We start from the raw sequence: 9,887 nt of genomic DNA on the forward strand, positions 1-9,887 counted from the left end.
CTCCCTTCCTTCCTTCCTTCCTTCCTTCCTTCCTTCCTTCCTTCCTTCCTTCCTTTCTTCATGTTTTTTTGAGACAGGGTCTCACTCTGTCACCCAGGCTGGAGTGCAGTGGTGCGATCTCGGCTTACCGCAACCTCCACCTCCCAGGCTCAGGCAATTCTCCTGCCTTAGCCTCCCCTGTAGCTGGGATTACAGGCAAGCACTATTACAGCCCAGCTAATTTTTGTATTTTTAGTAGAGACAGGGTTTTACCATGTTGACCAGGCTGGTCTTGAACTCCTGACCTCATATGATCTACCCACCTTGGCCACCCAAAGTGCTGGGATTACAGGTGCAAGCCACCGTGCCCTCCCTCCCTTCCTCCCTCCCTTCATTCCCTCCTCTTTTTTTTTTTTTTTTTTTGAGACAGTCTGTTGCCTAGAATGGCATGCAATAACACTATCTCAGCTCACTACAACCTCAACCTCCCGTGTTCAAGTGATTCTCCTGTCTCAACCTCCTGAGTAGCTGGGATTACAGGTGTGCACCACCACACCTGGCTAATTTTTGTATTTTTAGTATTGACTCACCATGTTGGCCAGGCTGGTCTTGAACTCCTGACCTCAGGTGATCTTCCTGCCTCAGCCTCCCAAAGTGTTGGGATTACAGGTGTGAGCCACCGCACCTGGCCTTCTTTCTTTTTTTAAAAATAATTTTTCTTTGCTTTTTTTTGGTATTCTCCACATAGATGAACATCCTAGAAATTCGTTCCTTTGCGTTAGTCTCTGAGGATGGGCCAGTTAGCTACAGAGCCATCAGAGTCTGAGTGTCTGGCACCCGAGCTCCTCCTTGGCCCACAGAAAGGCTCTGCCCATCAGCTCCCCAGAGAGAATATGGAAATGCTGCTTGGGACCAAATAAGGGAATATAATGAAAGGGGCCTCAGGGCTGAGTCTGTGTCTGAGTCACATTTTAGCAAAGTGGCCACATAGCTTCTGACTCAGAGCACAAAGATTCTTCAATTCTTCATGGCAAGAATGAGACTCACAAGAGCATAGGCTCAGAAGTGGAAAGGAGGGTAGAGCTGTCTCCTCCTGTCTAGTCTCACCAAGGCAGCTAAAAAGCTGAGGCCAGAGAAGGGAGGGTCCCGCAGCCCTAGGGAGGGCCGGAGCCAGCTGGGGCTTCCAGACTCTCAGGAGAGGTGCCATCCTGTCACCCACTCTGCAGGCTCTGCTCAGTCTGCTTGGACGTTGGGTGTGTCGGGAGGCCCTGTCACCCTGCCCCTGACCCGGCTATGCTGGGGAGACCTCAGCTTCCTGACTCATACTCAGAAGGGAGTGTCCTAGAGGAATTTCTTTCCACCCAAGCAGACTATGGACTGATCAAAGTGCAAGTCATGTCAAGACGTAAGTGTTCTCTAACATGTATTCTGCGATGTGGACTTGAATATAAACTGAAAAGCACAATAGTGAATCAATCATTAGAGCTGTCATCTTAGCACTTTTTATGTAACTTCTGTGAGAGCGTGTATCACCTGGTGTTACAAATATTTACGTGTCCAATTCCCCGCTAGCCAGTCCGTTTCTGAAACAGAGACACCATGTCTTTCTTGTTCACTTTTGTGATCCTGGCATAGTGCCTGGCACCTGGTGGGTGCTTAGTAAAGGTTTGTTGAACGAAGGGTCATAGGCACAAAACGTTTCCAGGCAAAACTTGTTGGCATCTTTGATGTCGGAATCATTGATTTAGGGTGAGGGAAACACTCCTTGGGCCCTATGTCCTGCTAAAGGGGTCACTCAATTGAGAGCTTCGAGGAGCCCAGATTTACTATCCACTAGGATTGCTTCAAATGTCTGAGTTTAGGGTGGGGTGGAGTGAACCCTCCTTTACAAGAGAACCAGAAGATTTCTCCCCCAGGGTTTAATGCTTGAATTCCTCTAGGAGAAAGATAAGAATGTTGCTGGACAAAGCTGCACAAGCATTTCTTGTTGCTCCCTCCTCCCCCTCTCTTTCTCTGAGGTTGACTGGTCTGTCCGTCAGAGAAACAGACTGTGGGGGCTGGTGCTGGTGTGGAGGGGGGATGAAGGGCCAAGGACATCTCTATGGGGTCTACTTGGGACCAGACTGGCTGTCAACACACAGCCCAGCCTCTCCGCTTCATTGCCACTCCTGGGGGCATTTCGGTGGACTACAAAGTGCTAGAAACCACAGAGTCTCTGACGTCCCCTTGGCCCCCTGAACATTCTGTGTGTGGGGATAGGGGTGGTTGGGTGTGTTCTGGGAGTGGGGTCCTGGGGGAGGGTGGTGGTGGTAATGTGAGGTTGGTGTCAAAAAAAAAAAAGAAAAAATATTCAATGGCACTTGTTAAGGTATGATTAGGAAGGTTTTATTCAGGACCATTGCAATAGGAATAGGGGCCACTGCAGTGGGGTTTTGCAGGGGTGGATAGAGATTGGGCTCAACTCTGAATACGGCATGGCCAGGTGGGAATGCATAGCCAAGGATAAGAGTGGGGGTCAGCGACGGATAATTACTAAGAGGAAACATAAAGAATAAGGGGGATTCTGGCTAAACCCACCTAACCGATTCCTGCTGAAGACAGGACAGGGTCATTGGACGTCACCTAGATGGTGGAGGATGAGGAGCACAATTAGATATTGGGGTGATCAGATAGTGAGGCATGGAGGGGTTCTGGCTAAATTGACTTAGCAGGGTCCTCTTAAAACTGAATTTTTCAAAGAAGTGCACAGATGGGCCTAGGAAAGGATCAGGAGGCTCACTAAAGTTTGGTCAAGCAAAGAATCTTTGTCAAGGGCCAGAGGAGGCCAGAAGTGAGGCCAAGAGGTGAGGAGGGACTAGCTACTATAGGACCTTGTAAAGGGAATGGAGGGGTTGGAATTGGAGGGTGAAAGAGGTGAGTGTGGTGGTCAGGCTAGTGGGGAAGGAGTAGGGATCTGGGCAGCTCTGGTGGAGAGGCTCCTGAGCCCTGTCACAGGTGTTCAGGGGCCATGAGAGCGTCTTCCTGAAAGCAGGACTGCAGCCCCTTGGTCCTGCTCGCCTACCCTTCAGAAGCAGGCCCTGACAGAGAAGAACTTGGATTTTTATTTTTGTTTAAGTGACAAGACCTTGCTCTGTCACCAGGCTGGAGTACAGTGGCATGATCATAGCTCACTGCAGCCTGCGTTTCCTGGGCTCAAGTGATCCTCCCACCTCAGCTTCCTTAGTAGTTAGGACTACAGGCATGTACCACTATGCCAAACTAATTTGTGTGTGTATATGTGTTTGTAGAGATGGGGGTCTCGCTATATTGCCCAGGCTGATCTTGAACTCCTGGCCTTAAGTAATCCTGCCTCAGCCTCCCAAGTGTGAGCTTGAGTTTATGAAGATACAATAATTTAGGGGTTTCTCCCAGTCTATTTCCACCCACAATTTTTATTTTTATTTTCATTTTTTATGTTTTTTGAGGAGTCTCGCTGTGTCACCCAGGCTGGAGTGCAGTGGTGTGATCTCAGCTCACTGCAAACTCTGCCTCCTGGATTCAAGCAATTCTCCTGTCTCAGCCTCCTGAGTAGCTAGGACCACAGATGCTCGCCACCATGCCCGGCTAACTTTGCATTTTTAGTAGAGACGGGGTTTCACCATAATGGTCATGCTGGTCTCGACCTCTTGACCTTAGGTGATGCACCTGGCTCGGCCTCCCAAAGTGTTGGGATTGCAGGCATGAGCCGCCGCGCCCGGCCCCCACTCACAATTAAACACAGCCTGCACACGTATTTCTGCACCAACAGGCTGACAGGCTCTCATTGGAGAGATAATAACCCACTCCCTCCTTTTGTGGAACTGGAATGATTTGTGTGTCTTGGAAAGTTTTCCTGAACAACAAGATTTCCTGAAGAACAAAAATAAGCTTATAGTAGTAAGGTTACTAGACCACAATCATGCTTTCCGCTGTGAGCAATGGTGGGTGATGTCCTGCCCAGGAAGCTGATGACGGTAAAATGGAGCCTCCGAGGGCCTCTTTGATGTTGCATTAACTCCACCAGGTGGCAAAATGCAGTATTGTTATTTCAAAGCAAGAAAACCCCTTCTTTAGCCGTGGAAAATGAAACCACTATCTCAAAAGGCCTTTGATGCTTTTCAGCATCTTGCTTTGGATCTCAGGCAGTCATGACTCCAGATCCCAAAGCCCTCTGGAGTCCGATACTGAGCTCCTCATGAACTGATCCATCTGTTTATGTCTGTCTTTTTATCATTATTTGTGACCACATACGTGCCAGGCATAATGCTGGGTTCTGAGGCTTCAACCGTGAACAGGACACCGTACTGTCCTTACAGAGGACATAGACAATGGGCAATAGGCCGCTGCAATTCACTGTGGTAAGTGCTATGGAGACAAATTACCGAGGATCCTCACCCAGATTTGGGGAGTCTTGCGTTATTTCACTTAGCATAATATCCTCATAATATCCTCAAGTTTCATCTACATTGTAGCATGTGACAGGATTACCTTCCTTCCTTTTTTTTTTTTTTTTTTTTTTTGAGACGGAGTTTCACTCTTATTGCCCAGGCTGGAGTGCAATGGTGCAATCTCAGCTCACCGCAACCTCCGCCTCCCGGGTTCAAGCGATTCTCCTGCCTCAGCCTCCTGAGTAGTTGGGATTACAGGCATGCACCACCACACCCGGATAATTTTGTATTTTTAGTAGAGACCAGGTTTCTCCATGTTGGTCAGGCTGGCCTCGAACTCCCAACCTCAGGTGATTCGCCTGCCTCAGCCTCCCAAAGTGCTGGGATTACAGGCGTGAGGCACTGTGCCCGACCGATTTCCTTCTTTTCTAAGGTGGAATGATATTCTATTGTCTTAGATATACCACATACACTGAGAAAGTCTTTTTATATTTAATTTATTTTTTTATTTTTGAGATAGAGTCTCACTCTGTCACTCAGACTGGAGTACACTGGCGTGATCTTGGCTCACTGCAACCTCCGCTTCTTAGGTTCAAGTGATTCTCCTGCCTCAGCCTCCCTAGTAGCTGGGATTACAGGTGCGTGCAAACACGGCCGACTTTTTTTTTTTTTTTGTATTTTTGGTCAAGATGGGGTTTCACCATGTTGGCCAGGGTGGTCTCAAACTCCTGACCTCAAGTGATCCACCTGCCTCGGCCTCCCAAGTGCTGGGATTGCAGGCATGAGCCACCACGCATGGCCAGGAAGTCTTTTTTGAGACAAGGTCTCTCTCTGTCACCCAAGCTGGAGTGCAGTGGTGTGATCATGGCTCACTGTGGCCTCGACCTCCTGGGCTCAAATGATCCTCCCACCTCAGCCTCCTGAGTAGCTGGGGCTACCGGTGTGCACCACAACACCTAGCTACTTTTTGTATTTTTCATAGAAACGGGGTTTTACCATGTTGCCCAGGCTGGTCTTGAACTCTTGAGCTCAAGTGATCCACCTGCCTTGGCCTCTCAAAGGGCTGGGATTACAGGTGTAAGCCACCATGCCTGGCCCTAAGGGAGGAAGTCATCAACTGGGGCCTGAGAGCTGAGTTAAATTCGTGTAAAGATGGATGGATAGATGGAGAGAGGATAGGAAGGGGAGAGGGCTCCAGAATGACTGAGTAATGGGCTGGGAACTGAGAGAAGTTTCGGTGGCTGTAGTGTGGACTGTCAGACGAGGACAGTGATAGGAGATGAGGCCAGAGAAGAGAGCAGGTGCCGGGACACACAGGGCTTGTGAGTTCTGCGAAGGAGTTTGCCCAGTGTCCAGCAGGAGGCAGTAATGGTGGTCTCCCCACCTTGTTCTTACGAGCCCGTAAGATTTAGGCTGTGGTTCTCGCTGCGTGGCTTCTCTGTGTCTGTTTCCTCAGCCAGATCTTTTCTGAGTGGACAGCACTTCGAGAAGACCTACGTGGGATGGTTGGATCCTGGAGAGGCCTACAAGTGGCCATCGATTCAGTCCAGACACTGTATTTGCTCTGGAATGTGCGGGACTGGCTCACATTGGCTCCTGAGAGGAGGGAGAAAATGTGCGCAGGACAAGTTGGAGACGTTGTTTCTCAGTTTGCAGTTGGTTAGATCATGTCAGCCCATCAGGATATTAGCCAGGATGGAAACGAGCCTCCCAGAGCATTTGAGGATGGGGATTTGCCACTTGGGGAATTAAAGACAACAATGACAAAATGAGCTTATCAGAGGACCCAGTAGGATTCTCATTCCTATGGCTGGGTACTGTTGGCAGGGGAGCAACTTCCTGGGCACTCGAAGGCAGGAGGAACTTGACTCTTCACTGGGGAGAACATGGCTAACATCCGGTATTGTACAGCTGTGGCCATGCTGTTAAATTCTTGTGTCTTCTAGTTATAGTTAGAGGAATTATATCTTTCTACTGTGTCTGTTAGTATTTTTACATCAATCACGGTCTGTCTTGTAACAATACAAAACTTCCAAAACTGTTTTCTGTTTAGCCTAAAACTCTCTCTCTCTCTCTTTCTGTCTGTCTTTTTGAGACATGGTCTCACTCTGTTACCCAGGCTGGAGTGCAGTGGCACAATCACAGCTTGATTATATCTCACTGCAGCCTTGACCTCCTAGGCTCAAGTGATCCTTCCACCTCAGACTCCTGAGGAACTGGGACTACAAGCACACACCACCACATCCAGCTAATTTTTTTTTTTGTATTTTTTTGTAGAGGCCAGGTTTTGCCGTGTTGCCCAGACTCATATTGAACCCCTGAGCTCAAGCAATCCACCTGCCTTGGCTTCCCAAAGTACTAGAATTACATGTGTGAGCCGCTGGGCCCGGCCCCTAAAACTATCTCTATCGTTTTTCAGCAAAAAGTATGATGAGTACTAATTCTCTTTCCTCCCAACTTCGTGTCTAAGATTTTGAATGTTGGGTGTTTAATGTCTGAAGGTATTTTCCTTCATGAAACATGCAGGAGAGGGAGCTGCAGCTGCAAACTACGGTTCTGAGGCCTCTTCTCCCTGTTCTCCCGCAGGAAGTCCAAGGTTCATAGCACCATGGCTGAGAACACATCTTAGATAGCAGGGCCTCTGGATAGAGTGCCAGGGGCCAGAGGAGACCAGGCTTCCCCTCCACAGGTATTAGTGTGTATGTGGGGGTGAGTCTGCTGTGGCTTGGGGCTGTCCCTGGCCATTCCACTGAGAAATGAGCCTCATGTGCTGGAGGGCCACCTGCTACTTTGGTCCTTTCTGCCTACGATCCAAAGGGGAGGATGGTGCCTAGTTAGCCTCATCTCACTTGTTCCCTGCTGGTTGATTGGGAAGTGTGAGCCCCCACCCCTGGGATGGCCAAACCAGTCTGCCTAAGACTGCACACCCTGAACTGATGTGATGGAGACCGACACCAATCTTTTGGGGGGTCTTTTGAAGGATTTCTTTTAAATAAACTTCAGATTTATCAAAATTATGGAAAATTGCAAGACTAGTCCAAACCCCTCCTGCATAATTTTACCCAGATTTACCAATGATTTACTTTTTGCTTCATTTTTGCTTTATTATTCTACCATCCATCCATCCATCTACATACACACCATTATATGCATATCCATAGCATTATATCCCCATTACATATGCATGTATGTGCTCTGTGCCTGTGTGTGTATATTTTTTCTGAACCACTTGAGAGTCAGTTGCAGACATTGTGCCCATTTACTCCTAAGTACTTCAGGATGTATGAAAGTCAGAATATTTAACACTGACATATTGCTATGATTTAATCCAATTGATATTCAAATATCATCAAATGTCCCAATAATATCTTTTATAACCTTCATAATTTTTTTCTCAGGTAAATGATCCAGTACAGGATCATAAAATGCCTTTAGTCATTATGTCTTTTTAGTCTTCTTTAATCTAGGACAGTTCCTCAGCCTTATTTTGTCATTCGTGACCTTGACATTTTTGAAGAACACAGTCTAGTTAGTTTGTAGAATGCCTCTTGATTTGGATTTGTCTGATGTTTCTTTATGAATAGATTCAAGTTATGCATTTTTGGCAATAATATCATAAAAGTGATATGTCTTTCTCAGGATATTACAACAGGAGGCACATGATATTGATTTGCCCCGTTTCTGATGATGATAATTTCGACCATTTAGTGAAGATGGTGGCTGTCATTTTCTCCATTGTAAAATTACTATTTTTATAATACCTTTGAAATTAATCAATTATTTTTTGGGAACTACTTTGAGACCATATACATATTCTGTTCCTCAACAAACTTTTACCTACTGATTTTGCATTCATTGCCTGAACCAACCACTACTATGATTATTACAAAATAGTGTTTTAAAAAATTACAATATTTTTTCTTCCTTTATTGGCTGGTATATGACTGCTAGGAAGAGTTTTCCATTATCTCCCAGTTATTCACATAAATAAGGGCAGATGGGTTTCTATTTTGTTCAATGGATTAAATGCATTACTATTGTTATTTATTTTGACGCTCAAATTGCCCCAGATTTTGCCAGGGAGAGTCTCTTCAGGACAGCTCCTGTGCCCTTCTGACATGTCCTCATCATTCTCTGAGCATTCCCTTATTTCCTGGAACATGAAGATATTCCAGATTCCACTTATAATTTTTCTGCCCTAGTTCTGGAATTAAACATTTCTTTTTTTGTGAGGGGAAATTAAGCATTTCTTCAAGGAGCCTTGTTTTTTGTTTTCGTTTTTTTTTTTCTCCAGTGGGGAATAGTACTTAGAAACCAAGATCTGACTGCTCACTGCTACTGCAATCGCTTCTAGTGCCTCAAGGCAGACAGATCTCTGTTCTCTATATTAGAGGACACTCTGTTCACTCTCTAGCTAACAGGCCTAGCCAAGAATTTTCTTATTCTTTTTTCTTTTTTTTTTGGTGGAGTCTCCAGGCTGGAGTGCAGTGGCATGATCTCAGCTCACTGCAACCTCCGCCTCCCAGGTTCCAGCGATTCTTCTGCCTCAGCCTCCCAAGTAGCTGGGATTACAGGCGCCTGCCACCATGCCCAGGTAATTTTTGTATTTTTAGTAGAGATGGGGTTTCACCATGTTGGTCAGGCTGGTCTTGAACTCCTGACTTCATGTGATCTGCTCACCTAGGCCTCCCAAAGTGCTGGGATTGCAGGTGTGAGCCACCATATCAGGATGAATTTTCTTATTCTTTAGGAGAATGTACCTTGATTTGATTTGTTATTCACTATTGAATGGGGCCAGGACCATAACGCTACATATTAAGATGTAGATTTTTGTCTAGTATAGCTACAAATAATTTTATTCAGGGAAAAAAAAAACACAAAAACTAAAACAAAAAATAAAAACCAAACAAATAAAAAACAAAAACCCTAGATCCCAAAGGTTATAGTCTTCTTGCCCTGTATAACATTAACCAGTTTTGTATACCACCCCAAAATCCTATTTTAACATCTTTTATTCAGTGCCTGTCATACTTAATCTCTCAAGTTCTCTTTAAACCAGCTTTACCATCCCACTCATTCTCTCATTAATGAGGTCAATGAGGTTTTAAAAAACCAGGTACATAAATCCTAAACATAAAGCTTTCTTTATAAAAGTAAATAAATAAAATACAATTTTAACTCACAGAAAACTTATACCTGTGCTGGCGCAGAGGCTCACACCTGTAATTCCAGCACTTGGAAGGCCAAGGCAAGCGGACCACCTGAGGTCAGGAGTTTGAGACCAGCCTGGTCAACACGGTGAAACCCCGTCTCTACTAAAAATACTAAAATTAGCCAGGCGTGGTGGCGGAAGCCTGTAATCCCAGCTACTTGGGAGGCTGAGGTAGGAGAACTGCTTGAACCCGGGAGATGGAGGTTGCAGTGAGCCAAGATCGTGCCATTGCTCTCTGCCTGGGGAGCAAGAGCGAAACTGTCTCAAAAAAAAAAAAAAAAAAAAAAAAA

The sequence above is a fragment of the Rhinopithecus bieti genome, unplaced genomic scaffold (assembly GCF_001698545.2).
Source record: "Rhinopithecus bieti isolate Rb0 unplaced genomic scaffold, ASM169854v2 scaffold_1673, whole genome shotgun sequence".
In the NCBI taxonomy this organism is placed as follows: Eukaryota; Metazoa; Chordata; class Mammalia; order Primates; family Cercopithecidae; genus Rhinopithecus; species Rhinopithecus bieti.